This window comes from Panthera onca, chromosome C2, assembly GCF_046562875.1.
Source record: "Panthera onca isolate mPanOnc1 chromosome C2, mPanOnc1 haplotype 2, whole genome shotgun sequence".
Classification (NCBI taxonomy): domain Eukaryota; kingdom Metazoa; phylum Chordata; class Mammalia; order Carnivora; family Felidae; genus Panthera; species Panthera onca.
In genome coordinates, this window is record NC_138347.1 from 1,098,437 (window position 1) to 1,118,849 (window position 20,413).

Sequence of the window (20,413 nt, forward strand, 5' to 3'; positions counted from 1 at the left end):
AAGATGTAAGGCTCCTCGGGGCAGGTGTCTACCTGTTCTGTTCACTGGCAGTGCCTGAGCACCTAGAACAGGGCCTGGCACTTGGAAGGTGTCCATAAATTTGAATTTAAAACTTGCTGGTCTCAAAACGTGAGTTTCCTGGACACCAAAATAAAAGGGGGAGTAAAATGAGTTTCAGTTTTGACTATGGCTTTGACGTGTGAGGAACAGCAAGGATGCCGATGTGGTTAAACAAAGTCAGCTGGGCAAATGGCAGGGAGTAAGCCCCAGCGCCCGCAGAGACCAGATCACGTGAGGCTCGGCAGCACTTCCCCTTGTACTAGGAGGGGCACAGGGAGACTCTGGATAGTTTGGGACAGAGGGATGGCATGATTTGACCTATATTTGTTAATTAAACTTCTGATTTTGAGCTAAACGTAGATTCACATGTAGTTGTGGTTGTACAAATAATACAGAGGAAACCCAGGGAGGGACCCATACCCTAGTTCCCCCAATGGTGACATCTTACAAAATTATCGAACATTATCACAACGAAGATACTGATACTGATTCAGTCAAGATGTGGAACACGACACTTCCATCCCCACAAGGATCCCTCACATTTCTCGTTTACAGCCACAACCTCCCACCCCATCTCTTCCCGAACCCCTGGCTACCACCAATCTGTTCTCCATTTCTATAATCTTCTCATTTCAAGAATATTACATAAACGGAATCATACAGCATGCAGCCTTTCAGGACTGGCTTTTTTCACTCCCCCTCATTCTCCCCTGGAGATTCCTCCAGGTCATTCCGTGTGCACGGTTCAGTCCTTTTCATCACTGAGGAGCACTCCGTGGAAGGGACGTGCCACAGTTTGTTTGACTGTTCACCCACCGAAGAACATATGGGTCGTTTCTAGATTTTCACTATTTTAAATAAGCCTAACTGTGAACGTTTGAGAATAGCTTTTGTGTGAACATAGTTTCCACTGCTCTGGGATAAATGCCCAGGAGTTCTTATTGCTGGATTGTACGGTAGTTACAAGTTTAACTTTATAGAAACTGGCAAACTGTCTTCCAGAGTGCCTGTACCATTTTACATTCCCACCAGCCATGTTGTGAGAGATCCAGTTCCTCCATATCCTCACCACAATTTGCTATTATCACTATTTTTGTTTTATCGTAGCCATTCTGATGTGTGCTCATTGTGGTTTTAATTTGTGCTTCCTGAATGGCTAATGATGTTCAGTATCTTTCCACGTGCTTGTCCGCCATCTGTATGTCCTCTTTGGTGAAAGTTCTCCTCATGTCTTTTGTGCACTTTCAAGTTGAATCGTTTTCTTTTTTTTTTACTGTTGAATTTTGATAGTTTTTTATATATCCCATCACCAGTCTTTTCTCAGATATGTGATCTTTGCAAGTATTTCTCCCAGTCTGTAGCTTGTCTTTTCATCCTCTTTTTTCTTTTGTAGGAAAAGTTTTTAATTTTGATGAAGTCCAACTTCTTACTTCTCTTATAGATGACGTTTGGAGTCTAGGCACTCTTTGCCTAACCTTTGCCCAAAAATGCAAACATGGTCTTATTTTTTCTGTTTTATAGTTTTACATTTTATATCTGAGTTTGTGATACATTTTAAGTTCATTTTTGTATAAGATGTAAGACTTAGTGATTGTTTCATTTTTTACCTATGAATGCGTGATCCCTCCAGCACCATTTGTTGGAAAACCCATCCTTTCTCCATTGAATTGCTTTTGAAATTCTCAAAATCATTTCAGAAAATAATTTCTCAAAAATCATTTGGGCATATTGGTGTGATTCTCTACACTATCTTCTACACTGGGTTCTCTGTACTGTTCCATTGATCGCAGTGTCTATCCTTCTGACAATACCACATAGTTTTGATTACTGTGGCTATAAAATCTGGAAATTATGCAGACTGATCTCTCTCCCTTTATTCTTCCTTTTCAAAACCGTTTTAGCTATTCTAGTTCCTTTATTTTCCATGTGTATTTTATAATCAGCTTGTATATATCTACAAAAAAAATTGCTGTGATTTTAACAGACACTACATTAAACCTGTACAACAATTTGGGGAGAATTGACATCTTAACTATGTTGCATTTTCTAATCCATGAACACGCTACGTCTCTCCATTTATTTAGATCTAATTTGATTTTTCATCAGGGTTTTGTAGTTTACAGTATAAAAGTTCTATAAATGTTTTGTTAGATTCATACCTGTGTGTTTATTTTTTAGGAATTGTATTTTTAACTTTGGTGCCCACGTGTTCATTACTAATAACACACAAAAATAAAGCTGATTTTTGTTGTTTATCTTGTATGATGCAACACTGCTAAACTCACTAATTCTAGTTTGTTTTATTTTTGTTTTGAAAATTCCTTGGGATTTTCTATGTAATCATGCCATCTGCAGATAGGGACAATTTTATTTTATCTTTTCTGATCTGTAAGCCTTTTATTTCTTGTCTTGTCTTACTGCATAGTCTAGAACTCCTAGCACTATGTAGAATAAGAACAGGTAACCTTGTCTCGTTAGTAATCTTAGGGGGAAATCATTTCATCTTTCGTTTTAAGTATGATGTTAGCTGTAGATTTTTGTAGATGCTGTTTATCAAGTTAATTAACTCTCTATTCTTAGTTTTCTGAGTCTTTAATCAGATGTTGGATTTTGTCAAATGCTTCATTAAATTGAGTGATATGATCATTTACTTTTTCTTCTTTAGCCTGTTAATTACAGTATATTACACTAACCGATTTTCAAATGTTGAACCAGGCTTTCATCTCTAAAATTATACAATTCTTTGTATGTATTGCTGAATTCTGTTTGCTAATATTTTGCTAAGGATTTTTGCATCTATATTCGTAACAGACGGTCTATTTTTTTAATGTCTTTTTTCTGATTTTAATATCCAGGCCATAATAACTTTATAAAATGAATTGGTAAGTTGTTCTCTTCTATCTTCTGAAAAATACAATAATCATGTCATCAGCGTCCCAGAAGAGGAAATGGGCAGAGCTGAAAAAGTACTTAAAGAAATAATGGCTTAAAAGTTTTGTGCTGTTTGTCTGGAGTAGATCAGTTACTGTCTAAATGTTTTCTCTTTTGCTGTGTTGTCTCTTTCCTGGCCCTTTGGCTGGAGGAAGAAGACTTCTGTTGCATTTTTTTTTTTTGTTTCTTTGTTGGTTTGTTTCCGTTTTCTACACTCGTGGTATTTATGGGTTACCAGCTTCTCGAGTTTGAGGCTAGGGTGTTTAAAAGAACACTCAGAGAAATCACTGTCATGTCATTCCTTGTGTTCTGAGGCCCCTAGCTGGTCTTCCTTCTCATCCTTTGTCAGACTCTGCATTTGTTTTATACATAACGTCCAAGGTCTTTAGTTTCACTTAGTGGGAAAAACAGGGGAAGCACATCAACTCCATCCTCCCAGAAAGGGAAGTTGATCTACACTTTGAGAAAGATCGTTCTGGCCACTGTGGGGATAATCACCTGTAACTAGACAAAAACTGAAGCAAAGAGACCCGTTAAAGACTAATGAAATTATCCAGGTGAAAGATCAAGGTGGCTAGGGGCCAGGCTGATAGCAGTACAGGTGGTAAGAAGTAGTTAAATCCTGAATATATTGTCAAGAAAGTGCAGACAAAATTTGCAGACGTCGGGCATGAGAGAAACCAAGGAGTCAAAGATGATTCCCAGGGCTTTAGCCTGATGAGTGGGAAAATGGAGTTGCCACCAATGGATATAGAGAAGGCTGAGGAAGGAGCCAGATAGGGAGAAAGAGTGATGATTGAGTTGTTTTTCAAGTGTGAAGTTAGAAATGCCCATGATACAGATAAACAGCAGTGTTAGGTATGGAGATGAATATGAGCCTGGAGTTCAGGGACTGGGGTTCAGGCTGGAAAGATGTATTTAAAGTCATCAGGGTATAGGTGGTATTTAAAGCCACGAAACCAGGTGAGATCAGTGAGGGAATGAGGTAGAAAGAGAACAGTAACCTCTGGGCTCTCCAATGACGACTGGGATTTGGAAAGGAGCCAGCAAAAACATATTGAGAAGAAGCAATCAAGAGCTAGGAGAAAAGTTAGAAGTGTGTCCTAGAAGCCAAGTAAAGAAAAGTGTTTTTCTTTCTTTCTTTTTTTAATGTTTATTTATTTTTGAGAGAGAGAGGGAGCGAGAGAGCCAGAACACAAGTGGGGGAGGGGCAGAGAGAGAGGGAGACACAGAATCCGAAACAGGTTCCAGGCTCTGAGCAGGCAGCGAGCACAGAGCCAGATGCGGGGCTGGAACCCACAAACTGTGAGATCATGACCTGAGCCAAGGTCAGACATTTAACCGACTGAGCCACCCAGATGCCCCGTAAAGAAAAGTGTTTTAAGGAGAAAGGAGCAAAAACCTGGATTCAGATGTTGCTGAAAAGTCAAGCAAGAGGAAGACTGAAACTTGACCACTGGATTTGACAAAGTCAAAGTGGTCTTTGGTGATTCTGATGAAGCTGTTTTTGTGAAATAATAGGGAAAAAACCCAGATGCAGTGGGCTCAAGAATGAATGGGAAGGAATTGGAGACAATAAATGTAGGCCTGAGACTTAGGTGAGTCACTAACTTCACCTATAATTGAGGATAATGGTGCCTTTTCTTCCTTAAATGAATCTCTAGTCTGGGTTAGATACAGCAAAGTAAGGAGATCTAGGGAATAGAACTTGTAGGTACACTGGATTTTCATAAGAGATCATAGACAAGTACATAGAATACTATAATGGAATAGCAAATTCTATACTGGATGGGAAATCAGGACAGAATTCTCCAAGGAGGTTATGCTATGTCTTAAAGAGGGCTATCATGAGAATCAGCAAAGTTCTTTGCATGAAAGCTTTTTGAAAATAAGGTCCTGCAGAAGTATGTGTAATTAAGATAGAAGAATTAATGAAACTTGATCAGTTCTGATGGTGTCACTTGCAGAGAAAGACCTAAGTTTAAGTCATAAGAGAAATGGACAACCACTGAGTTCAGTGAACATACAGTGTCCTTTTAGCCAAAAGAATACGAGTGGGCAGTGCTATATTCTTCATCCTTAACATTTATAAAAAATTTTACATGCAGTTAAGTGCATGTCAAGCTATGAAATAAAAACAAAAGTCTATCCCTCCACAAAAAAAATAATAAATTAAACACACACACACACACACACACACACACACACACACACACACCAACATCTCCCTCCCACTCTGCCAGCATCAGTTGTTTTTTGGCTTCAACATTCAGAGTATTGCAAACCATCATCTTAACATTACAATCAAAACCCAAAATGGTATACTTTCTTTAAAAATTAAAGGAAGTGACATCATCAGGGAAATACAAATCAAAACCACCATGAGATACCACCACACACCTGTGAGAATGGCTAACATTAACAACTCAGGCAACAACAGATGTTGGCGAGGATGCAGAGAAAGAGGAACTCTTTTGCACGGTTGGTGGGAATGCAAACTGGTGCAGCCACTCTGGAAAACAGTATGGAGGTTCCTCAAAAAATTAAAAATAGAACTACCCTACGACCCAGCAATTACACTACTAGGTATTTATCCAAGGGATACAGGTGTGCTGTTTTGAAGGGACACATGCACCCCAATGATTATAACAGCACTACCAACAATAGCCAAAGTATGGAAAGAGCCCAAATGTCCATCAATGGATGAAAGGATATAGAGGATGTGGTATATACATACAATGGAGTATTACTCAGCAATCAAAAAGAATGAAATCTTGCGATTTGCAACTACATGGATGGAACTGGAGGGTATTATGCTAAACGAAATTAGTCAGAAAGACAAATATCATAGGACTTCACTCATATGAGGACTTTAAGATACAAAACAGATGAAACATAACGGAAGTAAAAATAATATAAAAACAGGGAGGGGGACAAAACATAAGAGACTCTTAAATATGGAGAACAAACAGAGGGTTGCTAAACGGTTTGTGGGAGGGGGTATGGGCTAAGTGGGTAGGGGGCATTAAGGAATCTACTCCTGAAATCATTGTTGCACTAGATCCTAACTAACTTGGATGTAAATTAAAAAAATAAAACAAAACAAAAAAACAGCCGCATCTTAAACTCGCCAATTTGTGTACATTAAATATGTATAGCTTTTTGTATGTCAATCATTCATCAATAAAGCGGCTTAAAAAAATAAAATTAAAACTAAAATTAAATTAAAAAATAAAAATAAAAAGAAGTGAAATAAACCAGTCACAAAAGGAAAAATCCTATACAAGTCCATTTATATGAAGTGCCTGGAGCAGTCACACTCAGAGAGAAAGTAGGATGGTGGTTTCTACACATTGGCAGCAGGGGGAAATGGCCAGTTATTATTTAATGGGTACAGACGTTCAGTTTTCCAAGATGAAAAGAGCTCTAGAGATGGATGGTGGTCATGGTTGCACAACCGTACACGTATGCTTGATGCCACTGAGCTATACACTTAAAAATAGTTAAAATGGTGAACCTTATGTCATAGGTATTTTACAATTCTAAAAAATAAGAAAAACTTTTTATAAAAAGGAAAGAGAATTTTGCTTATGCCCATGATGAAGTAACCAGGATAGGGCTTATCCTCTTGCTGTAAACAACCAGAAAACTGGGAAAAAAAATACATATGAAACAACTGATTTCAGACAACAGGCTGCAAAAGAGAGTCAAAGCCATGTAATTTCCTTGACTGTCGTAATAAAAGTACCTTCCACTGGGACACCTGGGTGGCTCAGTCAGTTAAGCATCCAGCTCTTGATTTTGGCTCAGGTCATGATCTCACAGTTTGTGGGATCAAGCCCCAAGTCAGGCTCTGTGCTGACAGTGTGGAGCCTGCTTAGGATTCTTTCTCTCTCTTTCTGCCCCTCCTCTGCTCTCCCTCCCACTCTCTGTCTCAAAATAAATAAATACACATTAAAAAAAAAAAAGGACTTTCGAGACTGCATGGCAGGGGGGGAACTCAAGCAGAACATCACAGCATACTGAGCTGGGGAAACACATCAGAGCTCAGGGAGGCTGAGGCAGTTGGAGATTGTGAAGAGGAGATAGGTAGAAAGGCTCTGAAGAGAAGAGCCACTCATAAAAAGAGCTCCAAAAATCTCCATGGAGGTCCCCTCCATCTGTTGCCAAATTGTAAGCTACACAAGAAAGTCAATGACATGAGGGGGGAAAACTGACCAGAGAATTATAAAATAAACATTTTTAATTGCTTAATAAAGCATTGAGAAACATTTACAGTTTTGAGCAGCCTTAGTTGAAAGCCCCAGCTGAACTACCAGAGCAACAAAAAGAAACAGCAGTAGGGCTGCACCTCAATAATGGAGCTAAATTAGCCCTAGAGTAAAACATACTCAACCCAAAAAAACTTAAAATTAAACCTTCACAAATATCAAGGCAATCCACAAGTAACCCATCTGTCTGAAAGAACAAAGTCTAACATTCTTATTTTTAAAAAAAGTTAAAATCCAGACACTTACTGTAATATTTATGATGTCTACCATCCAATTAATGTTACTGGACCTACAAAGAAACAAACAAGCAAATAAACAAAAATGGTGACCAAAAACAAGAGAAAGAACAGTCAAGAGAAACAGACTCTGAAAGGCAGAGATGATGAACTGTCCAAATAAGGATTTTAAGACAACTATTATGCATATGTACAAGTATTTCAAAGGCTACATGAACACAGCAGGAGATAAACAGAAGATTTAAAAAAGAACCAGATAGAACTTATGGAGGTGAAATAAATACATATAGGTTGGAAATGAAAATTTCAATAAATGAGATTAACAGCTAATTAGGCAGAAGAAATGGTATTGGCAACACAGAGATAGAAAATACCCAAAGTGAGGGGCGCCTGGGTGGCTCAGTCGGTTAAGAGGCCGACTTCAGCTCAGGTCACGAACTCGCGGTCCGTGAGTTCGAGCCCCGTGTCAGGCTCTGGGCTGATGGCTCAGAGCCTGGAGCCTGCTTCCGATTCTGTGTCTCCCTCTCTCTCTGCCCCTCCCCCGTTCATGCTCTGTCTCTGTCTCAAAAATAAATAAAACGTTAAAAAAAAAAAATTAAAAAAAAAAAGAAAATACCCAAAGTGAAACACAGAGATAAAAAAGACTAGGAAGAAAGAGCCCCAGTTACCTGTGGGATATCAAGTAGTATAACATAAACAGAAGTTCCAGAAGTGAAGAGGAAAGTACACACACAAATATATATGTGTATATATATATATATATATATATACACATATATATTTGAAGAAATGTCATAAAACACCAGATAATATTCCAAATTTAATAAAACCAATAGACCCACATATTGAAAACACTTAATGAAATTTAAGAAAGAGAAACACAATGAAAATCATACTGAGATATCAAAGAGTAACTGAAGAGGAAGAAATAGAAGAATTAGCACAGATGTCTTATCATAAATTATACACCCAAAACACAATGGATGAAAAAATTTTAAGTGCTGAAAAAAAGACTGTTAACCTAAAATTTTACGTCCAAAAAATATTCTTCCAAATTAAGGAGAAATAAGGTCATTTTCAGATACACAAAAACTGAAAGAATTTGTCACCAGCAAACTTAAGCAACAAGAGATGTTAGAGGAATTTCTTCAGAAGGAATTAAAATGATACCAGGTAATTAACCACCAAAAAAAAAATAACAAAACAATAGAAACAAAAATTAAAACAGATAGGAATTGTCAGTGTTGGAGATAAGGTGGAATATGAAAAATACAAATACCTTCTTTTCTAATAGACAAGAGAGAGGAATAAACAGATAAAATTTTAATAGCAAGATAGTAGATTTAAACCCAATGATATAAAAATTATCATATAATAATTGCATTACAATCAATGTAAATGGCCAAAACATTCCAGTAAAAAGGCAAAGACAGCGTGAAAAACAATCCCTAACAATATGCTGTCTCTAATAAAACCCAGTTTAAATAAAGACACGAATACCTTAAAAGAAAAAGAATAGAAAAAGATATACTAGATACAAAACACTAACCAGAGACAAAGAAGGACATCTTATAGTGATAAAAATGTCAATCTATTAAGACACACTAATCCCACATGTGAATGTACACAATACCTGACAGAATTAAAAATAGAAATAAGACAACACACCTCTCTCTGAACGAAATAAAGCAAAAAGACATGAAATTGACAAAAGAAGACTTAATACCACCAATCAATTTCCTAACTAAAACTTTTATTTTTAAAGTTTATTTACTTATTTTGAGTGTGAGAAAGAGTGTACATAAGCAGGGGAGAGGCAAAGAGAGAAAGGGAGGGAGGGGGAGGGAGGGGAAGAGAGAGAGAGAGAGAGAGAGAGAGAGAGAGAGAATCTCAAGCAGGTACAACACTGCCAGTGTAGAACCCAATGTGGGTCTCGAACTGTGAGATCATGACCTAAGTTAAAACCAACAGTCAGACACTTAACCAAGTTAGCCACCCAGGCACCCCTAATTAAAACTTTTAGAACACCCCAGCCAATAACTGAAGAATACAAACTAATTTCAAGTGAACAAGTAAAAGTTTAAAAATAATACAAAATATATTTTCTAACAGCAAAAAATTAAATTAGAAATCAGCAAAAGAAGTATATAGAAAAACTCTAAATATCTGTAAGTGAAATGTCACATTTCTAAAAGACCCAGAGACAAAGAAGATACTATAAGGAATTTTAGAAAATATTTTTAACTGACTGAAAATGAACATACAAGACAGTAAAAATGTCGGATATTCATAAATTTCCAGTGGCAATGTAAAATCTGGAAAAACTGCTTGGCAGCTTCTAATTAAACTTGCAACCATCACATGACCCAGAAATTATACTCATGAGCAGTTGTCCCAGAAAATGAAATGTTGTTTACATACACACACACACACACACACACACACACACACACACACACGAACGTTCCTAGCAGCTTTACTCTTAACAGCAATATTGGAAATAATGCAAATGCCCTTCAATGGGTAAGTGGTTGAACAAACTCTGATAAATCCATACAATGTAATACTACTCAACAATACAGGGGAATAAACTATTGATGCCTGCAACAATCTGGAAATACTTGCAAGAACATTATACTTGGGGCTAGGGAGGAGCTAATCCCCAAACACTGAATATTATGTGAATTTCCACTTATATAACATTCTCAAAATGACAAAACTATGCAGGTAAAGAACAGATTAGTAGTTCCCAAGGGTCAGGGTCAGGGAGTGGGATGGAGAATGACTGTGAATACAAAGAGGAAGTACAGGGAATTCTCTTATGGTGAGGGAACAGTTCTGTGTCTTGACTGTTGTATTAATTACACAAAATCTATTCAGGGAATAAAACTTCATAGAACTGTACACACACACACACACACACACACACACACACACACACAGAGATGCAGGTTAAAAATATGGTAAAAGCTGGGATGCCTGGGTGGCTCAGTTAGTTAAGCATCCGACTTCGGTTCAGGTCATGATCTCGCAGTTCGTGAGTTCGAGCCCTGCACTGGGCTCTGTGCTGCCAGCTCAGAGCCTGGAGCCTGCTTCAGATTCTGTGTCTCCCTCTCTCTCTGCTCTTCCCCAACTCGTGCTCTGTCTATCTCTGTCTCTCAAAAATCAATAAACATGAAAACAAATTAATTTAAAAAAATATGGTGAAAGCTGAATGCCTGTGGTCTAGTTAACAGTGTATCAACGTCAATATATCAAGATATCAATGTCAATTCCCTAAGTTTGATATTGACCTACAGTTATATAAGATGTCACCTTGGGGGTAAGTGGGTGAAGGATACACAGGATTCTTTATATTATTTTTGCAACTTCCTATGAGTCTATAATTATTTCAAAATAAAACATTTTTAAAACATGCAGGATACAGCTAAAGCAGTGCTTAGAGGGAAATTTTTAAGTCTAAATGCTAATATCAGAAGAGAAAAATATCCATAATAAATTATCTTAGCTTCTCTAATATCAGAAGAGAAAAAAAATCCAAAATCAATTATCTTAACTTCTACCTTAATAAGCTAGAAAAGTAACAGCAAAGTATATCCAAAGTAAATAGAAGGAAGAAAATAATAAATTTAGAATAAAAATCAATAAAAGGAAAAACAGACAAAAATGGAGAAAATCAATAAAAGCAAAATCTGTATATTTGAAAAAGTTGATAGAATTGATTAACTGCTAGCTAGACTGATCAAGAAAAGAGAAAAAATGCATGTTATAAATTTCAGTAGTGAAAGAGGAGACGTCATTACAGATCTTACAATAATGAAAAATAATAAAGCAATATAAAAAAGAAATTTTGTCACTGAACTTGATAACTTAGAAAAAATCAATACTTTATAAAACATGAAATACCAAAACTGACTCAGGACACAAAACTCTGAAAAGATCTAAAGAGCTAAATTCTTAAAGGCATTATATCATAACTAAGAGGTCTATCCATCAGGAAGATCTAACAATTGGAAATACTTATGCCCCCAACTTGAAGGCACCCAAGTATATAAATCAATCAATAACAAACATAAAGAAACTCATTGATAAAAATACAATAATAATAGGGAACTTTAACACCCACTTACAACAATGGACAAATCATTTAAGCAGAAAATCAACAAGAAAACAATGGCTTTGAATGACACACTGGACCATATAGACTTAACAGATATTTTCAGAACATTTCATTCTAAAGCAGCAGAATATTCTTCTAGAGTGCACATGGAACAGTCTCCAGACTAGATCACATACTGGGACAAATCAGCCCTCAAATACAAAAAGTTTGAGATCATACTATGCCTATTTTTTAACCACAACACTATGAGACTTGAAATTAACCACAAGAAAAAATCTGGAAAGACCACAAATACTTGGAGGTTAAAGAACATCCTACTAAAGAATGAATAGGTTAACCAATAAATTAAGGAGGAAATTTAAAAAGTACATGGAAGCCAATGAAAATGAAAACACAACAGTCCAAAACCTCTGGGATGCAGCAAAGGTGGTCATAAGAGGGAACTATATAGCAATCCAGGCCTTCCTGAAGAATGAAGAACTGTCTCAAATACACAACCTAACCTTACGCCTTGAGGAGCTGGAAAAAGAACAGCAAATAAAACCCAAAACCAGCAGAAGAAGGGAAACAATAAAGATCAGAGCAGAAACCAATGATATTGAAATCAAAAAAATAGTAGAACAGATCAATGAAACTAGGAGCTGAATCTTTGAAAGAATTAACAAAATCAACAAACCCCAAGTTAGACTTATGAAAAAGAAAAAGGAAAGGACCCCAATAAATAAAATCACAAATGAAAGAGGAGAGGTTGCAACCAATACCACAGACATAGCAACAATTATAAGAGAACATTATGAGCAAATTATATGCCAACAAATTGGGCAATCTGAAAGAAATGGATAAATTCCTAGAAACATATGGGAATGCAAGCTGGTGCAGCCACTCTGGAAAACAGTATGCAGGTTCCTCAAAAAACTAAAAACAGAACTACCCTACGACCCAGCAATTGCACTACTAGGCATTTATCCACAGGATACAGGTGTGCTGTTTCAAAGGGACACATGCACCCCCATGTTTATAGCAGCACTATCAACAATAGCCAAAGTACGGAAAGAGCCCAAATGTCCATCGATGAATGAATGAATAAAGAAGATGTGGTATATATATACAATGGAGTATTACTCGGCAATCAAAAAGAATGAAATCTTGTCATTTGCAACTATGTGGATGGAACTAGAATGTATTATGCTAAGTGAAATTAGTCAGTCAGAGAAAGACAAAAATTATATGACTTCACTCATATGAGGACTTTAAGAGACAAAACAGATGAACATAAGGGAAGGGAAACAAAAATAATATAAAAACAGGGAGGGGAACAAAACAGAAGAAACTCATAAATATGGAGAACAAACTGAGGGTTACTGGAGGGGTTGTGGGAGGGGGGATGGGCTAAATGGGTAAGTGGCACCAAGGAATCTACTCCTGAAATCACTGTTGCACTATATGCTAACTAATTTGGATGTAAATTTAAAAAAATAAAAAATTAAATTAAAAAAAAATTTTTTTTAATTCCTAGAAACATATAAACTACCAAAATTGAAACAGGAATAAATAGAAAATTTGAACAGACCCATAGTCAGTAAAGAAACTGAATCCATAATAAAAAATCTCCCAACAAACAAGGGTCCAGGGCTGTACAGCTTCCCAAGGGAATTCTACCAAACATTAAAAGAAGAATTAATACAAAATCTTTTAAAACTATTCCAAAAATAGAAATGAAAGGAAAAATTCCAAACTCATTCTATGAGGCCAGCATTACCTTGATTCCAAAACCAGACAAAGACCTCACTAAAAAGGAGAATTAAAGGCCAATATCCCTGATGAACATGGATGCAAAAATTCTCAAGAAGTTACTAGCAAAATGAAACCAAAAATACATTCAAAGAATTATTCACCATGATCAAATGGGATTTATTCCTGGGCTGCAGGAGTAGTTCAATACCCGCAAATCAATCGATGTGATACACCACATTAATAAAAGAAAGGGTAAGAACCACATGATCATCTCGATACATGCAGAAAAAGCATTTGACAAAATACAGAATCCTTTCTTCATAAAAACCCTCAAGAAAGTAGGTATACAAGGAACATACCTCAACATCATAAAGGCCATATACAAATGACCCACAGCTAACATCATCCTCAATGGGTAAAAGCTGAGAGCTTTCCCCCTAACATCAGGAACACAACAGCGATGTCCACTCTCACCACTGTTCTTCAACATAGTACTGGAAGTCCTAGCCTCAGCAATCAGACAACAAAAAAATAAGTCAGCCAAATTGGCAAGGAAGAAGTCAAACTTTCACTCTCTGCAGACAACATGATATTCTACGTGGAAAACCCAAAAGACTCCACCAAAAAATTGCTAGAACTGATACATGAATTCAGCAAAGTCACAGGATATAAAATCAACATATGGAAATGTGTTGCATTACTATACACCAATAATGAAGCAGCAGAAGCAGAAATCAGGTAATTGATCTCATTTAAAATTGCACCAAAAACCATAAGATACCTAGGAATAAAGAGGTAAAAAATCTGTACACTGAAAACTACGGAAAGCTTATGAATGAAACTGAAGAAGACAAAAAGAAATAGAAAAACATTTCATGCTCATGGATTAGAAGAACAAATATTGTTAAAATGTCTATACTACCCAAAGCAATCTAAACATTTAATGCCATCCCTATCAAAATAACACCAGCATTCTTCACAGAGCTAGAACAAACAATTCTAAAATGTGTAGGGAACCACAAAAGACCCTGAATAGCCAAAGTAATGTTGAAAAAGAAAACCAAAGCTGGAGGCATCACAACTCAGACTTCAAGCTGTATTACAAAGCTGTAAACCTCAAAATGGTATAGTAATGGCCCAAATACACACATATAGATCAATGGAACAGAATAGAGAAGCCAGAAATGGACCCACAATCATATGATCAACTAATCTTTGCCAAAGCAGGAAAGAATATCCAACGGGAAAAAGACAGTCTCTTCAACAAATGGTGTTGGGAAAACTGGACTGCAACATGCAGAAGAATGAAATTGGACCATTTTCTTATACCATACACAAAAATGAATTCAAAATGGATAAAAGACATAAATGTAAGACAGGAAACCATCAAAATCCTAGAAAAGAAAACAGGCAGCAACCTCTTTGACCTCGGCCACAGCAAAGTCTTACTAGATATGTCTCCTGAGGCAAGAGAAACAAAAGCAAAAATGAACTACTGGGACCTCATCAAGATAAAAAGCTTCTGCACAGTGAAAGAAACAATCACAATAAAACTAAAAGGTAGAGTGGAAGAAGATTTGGAAATGACAAAGGGTTAGTGTCCAAAATCTATAAAGAACCTATCAAACTCAACACCCAAAACACAAATAATCCAGTGAAGAAAAGGGGAGAGAACATGAATAGACACTTTCCCAAAGAAGATACACAGATGGCTAACAGACAAATGAAAATATGCCCAATTATCACTCATCATCAGAGAAATACAAATCAAAACCACAATGAGACCTGTCATAATGGCTAAAAAAATTAACAACTCAGGAAACAACAGATATTAGTGAAGATGCAAAAAAAGGGAAGCTCTTTTGCACTATTGGTGGGAATGCAAACTGGTACAGTCACTCTGGAAAATAGTATGGAGTTTCCTCAAAAAATTAAAAATAGGACTGCCCTACAACCCAGTAATTGCACTACTAGGTATTTATCCAAAGGATACAAAAATGCTGATTTGAAGGGGTACATGCACCCCAATGTTTATAGCAGCACTATCAACAATAGCCAAATTATGGAAAGAGCTCAAATATCCATCTGACGACTGATGAATGGATAAAGAAGGTGTGGTATATGTATACAATGGAATATTACTCAGAGATCAAAAAGAATGAAAACTTGCCATTTGCAATAATGTGAATGGAACTAGAGTGTATTATGCTAAGTGAAATACATCAATCAGAGAAAGACAAGTTCTACATATGATTTCACTTATATGTGTCAATTAAGAAACAAAACATAGGGGAAGGGAAGGAAAAATAAAATAAGATAAAAACAGAGAGGGAGGCAAACCATAAGAGACACTTAAATCTAGAGAACAAACAGGGTTGATGGAGGGAGGTGGATGGGAGGATAGGCTAAATGGGTGATAGGCATTAAGGAGGGCACCTGTTGGGCTGAGCATTAGGTATTATATGTAAGTGATGAATCACTAAATTCTCCTCCTGAAATCAATACTACACTATATGTTAACTAACTTGAATCTAAATAAAAATAAATAAATAAATAAATATTTAAAAATTTACTGTAAAACAAAACAAAATGTTGTATGAATATTTGATTTAATAGAAATGGAAGCATATACTCTACAACATTTAAATAAAATGCCAAATAATGAAATGATTCTAATTTTTAAAAAGTTAAATTCTTTTTTTTGTTTAATATTTATATATTTTGGGGAGAGCTCAAGTGGGGGAGAGGCAGAGAGAGGGGACAGAGGAGCTGAAGTGAGATCTATGCTGACAGGCCGACTGCAGCAGCTCAAACTCACAAACAGCAAGATCATGAACTGAACCAAAGATGGGTGCTCAACTGACTGAGCCACCAAGATGCCCCCAAAAAGGCTAAATTATTTATTAAAAATCTTCTCAAAAAGAGAACTTGAGACCTGGATGAATTCTATCAAAAGTTTAAGAAATAATTAAATCCAATACAAACTCTTTCAGAAAATAGAGGAAGGTACACACCCAATACACTTAATGAGATCAGCTTTGATCCCATCACAAAACCAGGCAAAGATAATACCAGACAAGAAAACTGAACAATTTCCCTCATGATCACAGATGTAAAAGTCTTAGAAAGTATTAGCAAATCAAACTCAGGAAGATAGATGGATAGATAGATAGATACATACATACATACATACATACATACATACATAAGTTTTTAACAATCCATCAGGACCAAGTGGGGTTCAACATGGTAACGGAAGTTTGTTTTAACATCCAAAATTCACCAAATACAATTTAATGTTTATTTATTTTTGAGATATAGAAAGACAAAGCACAAGTGAGGGAGGGGCAGAGAGAGGGAGACACAGAATCCGAAGCAGGCTCCAGGGTCTGAGCTGTCAGCACAGAGCCTGACGTGGGGCTCAAACTCACGAACCGTGAGATCATGACCTGAGCCGAAGTTGGACGCTTAGCTGACTGAGCCACCCAGGTGCCTCAACGATTTAAAATATTAGCAGAAGGGGCTCTTGAGTGGTTCAGTCAGTTGAGCATCCAACTCTTGGTTTCAGCCCAGGTCACGATCTTACAATTCAAGGTTCTTTATTTAATTTTTTTAAGTTTATTTATTTATTTTGAAAGAGAGAGAGTGTAAGTGGGAGGGATAGAGAGAGAGGGAGAAAAAAGGAATCCCAAGTAGGTTCTGCACTGTCAGCACAGAGGCAAAAACTTAGGATAGCCACAACTATTTGGAAAAAGAACAAAGTTGGAGAAAATTTATCTGATTTCAAATATCCAGTTATCTATATAGTGTGATATTAACATAAGAATAGGCTTATAAATGAAAGGAAGAGAGTCTAAAAATAGACCAAACATGTACGATCAACTGATTTTTGATAAAGTTGCCAAGGCATTTCAACAGAAATGGAAAGGAAAGGAAAGTATTTCCAATAAAGTATGTCAGAAGAAACAGATAACTAACACAACAATTAACTGAAATATAAAAACTAAAAGCATAAAACTTCTACAAGAAAACAAAAGAGAAAATCTTTCCGACCTTGAGATAAACTAGACTAGGATTTCTTTGATACATCCAAAAAAAAAAAAAAAAAAAAAAAAAAGCAACATACCAATCAAAGGGGCAAATGGTCATTTATGTTCCATCAAAACTTTAAAATTCTATCTGAAAGACACTTATTATAAAAATGAAAAGGGAAATAACAGCATAAAAAAAGTATTTCTCAAACATATAACTGAAAAAAAGACTAATATTCAGAATATACAAAAAACTTTTGTACTCAGTAATAAGGAAACAACAGCACAATAAAAAAAAGTAGCAAAATACTTCAACAGACATCACAGAAGACATACAAACCAGCTAAGGAACATACAAAAAAGATGCTTGCCATCATTAGTCCTCAGGAAAATAAAAACTAAAAATCACAATGAGATATCAAGATACATCTAATAGAATGGCTAACACAGAATGAAAATAACAGGGGCGCCTGGGTGGCTCAGTCGGTTAAGCGTCCGACTTCAGCTCAGGTCATGATCTCACAGTTTGTGGGTTCGAGCCAGGTGTCAGGCTCCGCTGTCAGCACAGAACCTGCTTCAGATCCTCTGTCCCCCTCTCTCTCTGCCCCTCCCCAACCTGCACTCTCTATCTCTCAAATAAATAAATCATTACAAACAAAGAATGAAAAGAACAAGTGTTGAAACAAATGGCAGTAAGCTGTCATATATGTCTAGAAGGAATGTAAAAATCATTCAAGAACCTTAGAAAACAGTTTCACAGATCCTTATAAAACCACTTTCTATATCACTTACCATACCATCTAGCCTAGATATTCACCCAAGAGAAATGAAAACATATTCTCACACAAGAATATGTATACAAGTGTTCGTAGCAGCTTTATTGATAATATTCAAAAGCTGGAAAAAATCCAAATGTCTATGAATAGTCAAGTAAACAAACATACTATACAACAGAATACTGGTCAGCAACGAAAAGCAACAAAATACATCCACACAACATGGATTAAGCGCAAAAGCATAGATGTGGGAAGAAAGAAGCCAAACATAAAAAAGAAGTCAGTACAAACCATATGATTCCATGGATTCCATGGACCTTTGGGGATGATGTTCTCCATTCTATACCTTGACTGTGGTGGTAATTACATGGCAGTATACATAAATCAAAATTCATTAATCCGTACAGTTAAAATAGATGCATTTGATTGTATATAAATTATCCAAAGGGAGGGGAAATTCTGCCCTAATTAGATTGTTGTAGGTCAGAGCAGGGTAACACTACCAGTGGAACAAGCAGACTTTTTTTAAATGAGACATTACAAAACCTATATTTCTAAAACCATCAAAACAATGAAGACTATATGAATTAAAATTCTACACAAGGAAGAGCCCTTCTAGATCAAGCTAAAAATAAGTTACTAATTCTGAACATTGGCTAAGAATCAGGCTTGGTCTAAGCTAAAGAATTCGAGGGGAGGAAAGACAAACCAGCAGAACTTTTTTGCAGTCACGGGGACTGCAACAGACTGGAAACTAAGGATCCCCAAGACAAGGCCTGTTCTCCCCACCCAACAATGGAGTTCTGGCACTGTGCAAAAAGGCAGGGGATTGGGCCAGCAAGACACATTGCCATCCTTCCCGACGTCTCCAGGTGTTCAGAGGACAGAGTCACACAAAAGGAAAAGACCCTTCAACAGTACACAGTCCATCTACTCCTCAAGTCTTGCTAGATTTGACGCCACTCAATGCGTGGCCAGAGCTCAAGGTCTTTATTTTCTGTTGTCAAAATCTTTATTTTTTGTTGTTTGCTTGTTTCAAGTTTTCATTTAAATTCTATTCAGTTAACATATCGTGTAATATTAGTTTCAGGAGTACGATTTAGCGATTCATCACTTACATATAATACCCAGCGCTCATCACAAGTGCCTTCCTTAATGCCCACCATTAGCCCATTCCCCCATCCACCTCCCCTTCGGCAATCCTCAGTTCGTTCTCCATAGTTAAGAGTCTATCTTATGGTTTGCTTCTGTCTCTTCCCCCCCCCCCCATGTTTATCTGTTTTGTTTCTTAAATTCCTCATATGAGTGAAATCATGTGGTATTTTTCTCTCTTTGATTTATTTTGTCCAGCATTATGGTCTCCAGTTCCATCCATGTCATTGTGAATGGCAAGATTTCATTCTTTTTGATGGCTGAGTAATATTCATTGTGTATATAAACCGCATATTTATCCATACATCAGTCAATAGACATTTGGGCTCTTTCCATAATTTGGCTCTTGTTGATAATGCTGCTATAAACATCAGGGTGCATGTGCCCCTTCAAATAAGCATTTTGGTATCCTTTGGGTAAATACCTACTGGTGCAATTGTTCAGTTATAGGGAAATACAAATCAAAACTAAAATGAGATCATCACCTCCCACCTGTCAGAATGGCCAAATTTAACAACACAAGAAACAAGTGATGCTGGCGCAGATGTGGAGAAAGGGGAGCCCTCTTACACTGTTGGTGGGAATGCAAACTGGTGCAGCCACTCTGGAAAACAATATGGAAGTCCCTCAAAAAGTTAAAATTAGAACTACCCTACGAGAAGCTCAAAATCTTTAATTCGCTGAACCTTCAAGACTGAGGAGATAGGGTCTTGTGTCTCAACTAAGAAACCAGGAAGGCCACTCTCAAGATCAGGAACAAACTACAGGTTTCTAAACAATGGACTTCAATTCTACCTGAAGGAGCTTAAAACAAACAAACAAAAAAAGAGTAAAGTAGGGGCACGTGGGTGGCTCAGTCGGTTAAGCCATCTGACTTCCGATCACAGCATGATATCAGGGTTCATAAGTTCAAACCCCGCATCAGGCTCTATGCTGTCAGTGCAGAGCCTGCTTCAGATCCTCGGTCTCCCTCTCTCTCTCTGCCCCTCCCCTGCTCACTCATGCTCTCTCTCTCTCTCTCTGTCTCTCTCTCTCTGTCTCTCTCAAAAATAAATAAACTTTAAAAAAAAAGAGCAAAGTCAAAGTAAGTTGAAGGAAAGAA

At 36.8% G+C, this 20,413-nt stretch overlaps 1 protein-coding gene across 21 annotated transcripts in view; it reads right to left on the reverse strand.

The window, feature by feature from the left end:
• Positions 1 to 20,413, reverse strand: part of PCBP3 (poly(rC) binding protein 3) — a 273,712-nt gene that overhangs the window by 216,235 nt on the left and 37,064 nt on the right. For 17 of the 21 annotated variants that reach the window (XM_060640652.3, XM_078452662.2, XM_078452670.2 and 14 more), the window contains exon 2: positions 7,509 to 7,551. The exons of the other annotated variants lie outside the window; for them this stretch is intronic. The gene's annotated coding sequence lies outside the window, so the exon portion shown is untranslated. The remainder of the gene's footprint in view (positions 1 to 7,508; positions 7,552 to 20,413) is intronic. 21 annotated transcript variants of the gene reach the window in all.